Consider the following 4,184-nt stretch of genomic DNA (forward strand, 5'->3'; position numbering starts at 1 on the left):
TTCAACTCTAACAAGAATGAGGTCATTGTTGTGTTGTCATAACAAAAGGGAAGTTTACATAGTATCTTTTTTTAAAGATTTTATTTACTTATTTGGCAGAGAGGTGAGAACAAGCAGGGGGAGTGGCAGAGGGAGAAGCAGGCTCCCCACTGATCAGGGAGCCCAATGTGGGGCTCAAGCCCAGGACCCTGGGATCATGACCCAAGCCCAAGGCAGACATTTAACTGACTGAGCCACCCAGGTGCCCCTACATAGTATCTTTAAAAATTAGGAACCAAACCCAAGAGTTTGTCAGTGTCAGTGTTGATTAGCTCTACGTAGGGAGGAGAGTGCTGTATGTGGCAGACACAAATTTTGGTTCCTATTGAGGTATATTCTACTATGAAGTGGCTCCTCCGTGGCTTTGAAGAAACTATCTGCAAAGATTAGTCTATGTCTTTTGCTCAGAGTCCCACTGCATCCAGCCTCTTCTGATTACAATAATAGCTAACATTTCTTTATAATAATTTCTATGTGACAGGCCTAGTCACATTTTGATTTGACTCAACACACTAAGTAGGCTACTAGTCACTTTATTTCACTACTTTAACTTCTTGTGTTTAGATCTGTCTTCTTCACTCTTAGGGGACTGAAAGCTGAGAGAAGTTTCTAAGGAAACAGAGCCCTTTGGGGCTTGTTCTCGGATGTATACCCTCTGGTTCTGAAATAAAACTGCTTCACCATACCTAGGAATAAACCTAACCAAAGAGGTTAGGTACCTGTACTCTGAAAACTATAAAATACTAATGAACGAAATTGAAGATGACACAAAGAAATGGAAAGACATTCCATACTCATGGTTTGGAAGAACAAATATTGTTAAAATGTCTATATTACCCAAAGCAATCTACACATTTAATGCAATCTCTATCAAAATACCAACAGTGTTTTCCACAGAGCTAGAACAATCCTAAAATTTGTATGGAACTACAAAAGACCCAGAATAGCCAAAGCAATCTTGAAAAGAGAAAAGCAAAGCTGGAGGCATCACAGTTCTGGACTTCAAGTTATATTACAAAGCTGTAGTGATCAAAACAGTATGGTACTGGTATAGAAATAGACACATAGACCAATGGAACAGAATAGAAAACCCAGAAATAAACCCACAACTATATGGTCAATCAATCTTCAACAAAGCAGGAATGAATATCCCATGGGAAAAAGACAGTCTTGTCAACAAATGGTGTTGGGAAAACTGGACAGCAGCATGCAAAAGAATAAAACTGGACCACTTTCTTATACTATACACACAAAAAATTCAAACTGGATTAAAGACCTAAATGTGAGACAGGAAACCATTAAAATCCTAGGAAGAACACAGACAGTAACCTCTTTGACATCTGACATAGTAACTTTTTTCTAGCTATGTCTCCTGAGTCAAGGGAAAGAAAAGCTGAAATAAACTATTGGGACTATATCAATATAAAAATCTTCACAGCAAAGGAAATAGTCCACAAAACTAAAAGGCAATCTATGGAATGGGAGAAGAGATTTGCAAATGATGTATCTGATAATGGGTTACTATCCAAAATCTATAAAGAACTTATAAAACTCAACAACCCCAAAATGAATAATCCGATTAAAAATGGGCAGAAATCATGAATAGACATTTTTCCAAAGAAGACATACAGATGGCCAACAGACACATGAAAAGATGCTCAGCATCACTTACCATCAGGTAAATACAATTCAAAACTACAATGAGATAGCACCTCACACTTGTCAGAACGGCTAAAATGAACAACACAAGGAACAACAGGTGTTGGCAAGGCTGTGGAGAAAGTGGAACCCTCATGCACTCTTGGTGGGAATCCAAACTGGTGCAGCCACTCTGGAAAACAGTATGAAGGTTCCTCAAAATGTTAAAAGTAGAACTACCTTATGATCTAGCAATTGCACTACTAGGTATTTACCCAAAGAATACAAAAATATTAATTCAAAGGGATACAGGTACTCTGATGTTTATAGCAGCATTATCTATAATAGCCAAATTATGGAAACAGCCCAAGTGTCCATCAACTGATTAATGACTAAAGAAATTGCAGTAGATACACACACACACACACACACACACACACACACACACACACACACACACTGGAATGTTACTGAGCCAAAAAAAAAAAAAAAAAAGAAAAGAATGAAATCTTGGCATTTGCAATGACATGGATGGAGCTAGAGAGTATAATGCTAAGCAAAATAAGTCAGTCAGAGAAAGGCAAATATCATCTGATTTCACTTGTATGTGGAATTTAAGAAAGAAACAAAATAAACTAGCAAAGGGGGAAAAAGAGAGTGATTCAAACCAAGAAACAGAGTCTTGGCTACAGAAAACTGACTGTTACCAGACGGAAGGCAGGTGGGGGTGGGGGAGTGGGTAAAATAGGTGATGGGAATTAAGAAGTGTACTTATTGTGATGAGCACCGGGTGTTGTATGGAAGTGTTGAATCACTTTATTGTACACCTGAAACTAATATTACACTGTATGTTAACTAACTGGAATTTTATTTTATTTTATTATTATTTTTTCTACTAACTAAAATTTTAATAAAAACTAAGAAAAAACCTGCTTGGCCATTGTGGTGAATCCCTTTTGGTGTATCTGTGCAGTTCATATGACTCCTTAAATCCCCCCCCCCATTTTCCAGTTTCTTTCTTATAATGTTGAGATCCTGGCAATGAATGTGATTTGTAAATGTTGTTCCAATCCTAGGCTTGAGTTTATTGGCCTAAGGATGAGAGCCTATTTAGCAGCTCTTACCAGAAATTTTACGTTGTGTGTGTGTGTGTATGTGTGTGTGTGTGAGAGAGTGAGGGAGATGGAAATGGATTGTCCCCCCCCCCCCGCCATGGTTGAACCTTAGAAAGTAAACAATAATGCCATGGTTCTGTGGGGAAGTTATATTTCCTGTGCTTTCTGTGGAGTTGAGAAAGCTGCTCATCAGAGAGAGAAGCAAAAAGAAACATTATAAAGAGAAGGATGAATGATATTGTCTATTGTCTAAGTTTTTGAAGACTTTGCAGTTGCCTTTTCTGGTCCATTCCTGAAATCCAATAACATTCTTGACCTTGAATTTTTGTGACACACCGCTAACTGCTTATAATAAGTTTCCCTATTTTGATGGAAGTAGCTTACATTGGTTTCTGTTACTTATAACTGAAAAATCTTGGTATAGAGACTTTTAGTCAGGTTGATCATCATGTCTAAGTCTCCGAACCAATTTTCTTTAATTTGTCTTTTAGCACTGTGTCTGGAACAAAGTTTAAGAACACCCTCTCTCCTCCATGCTTCAGTCTATTCTCTGGGCCCTTTCCTTCCACTGGCTGACATGCTGCAGATAAATTAGTTACTCTTGCCAGTACCCAAGGGGTTGAGCCAGAGCCAAGTCACAAGTCAGTGCCAGCAAAGTAGCTGCATTTATTTCCAGTCTGTAGCAGTAGATAATTTATATACATATTTAGAGTGGTTTGGGAGGTTTTTTCCGGGAAATTGGAAGGAAGGAGAGTTCCAGAGTGAATATAGACACCAGATTAGTAGAGGAATGAAACACATTTATTGGACAATCTATAGGATCTCAGCCAGGGATCTCAGAAAGGACAGAGCAGAGAACTCTGGGTCAATTCTCCCAAAGTTAAGTTGTTATGTTAGGCAAACAGCTTTATGGGCCATAGGTTTGCTTCTGAGGCAGGGAGGGCAGAAAGATAAAAAGAGCTAAAGAGTAAGCAACCAGATAAGACAGGAAGTCCAAGTCAGGGAAATAGGAGGAAAGAAGGTGAAGGGGCAGGGTGATAGGATAGAAGAAAAATGAGGTAGAAAGCCCTAGAGACAAACTGGAGCATTCTAAAAGCACTAAGTCAGGAACCAGTTGACTGATCTGGAGGTCAGCCAAACCAGACAGGTAGCCCCATGTTGTGTTGATATAACTAGCACAGCCAAGAGCTTTCAGAGCAGTGATTTGGCTTTCCCGATTATTTTGGCAAGACCACACTCCCACCACTATACTTACATCAACATGATTTGGATGAGTGCCTTTGTAATTGCCACTATGGCCCTTCAACCTATATCAAATGATCCTGCATTCTATTGGAGGTCTCCATTTCTCTCCATCCCTGTTTCCAGGCAGAATATTTATAGAGACATTAC

Source organism: Callorhinus ursinus, unplaced genomic scaffold (assembly GCF_003265705.2).
Source record: "Callorhinus ursinus isolate GAN/ISIS: 27379988/994484 unplaced genomic scaffold, GSC_fseal_2.0 scaffold40, whole genome shotgun sequence".
Taxonomy (NCBI): Eukaryota; Metazoa; Chordata; class Mammalia; order Carnivora; family Otariidae; genus Callorhinus; species Callorhinus ursinus.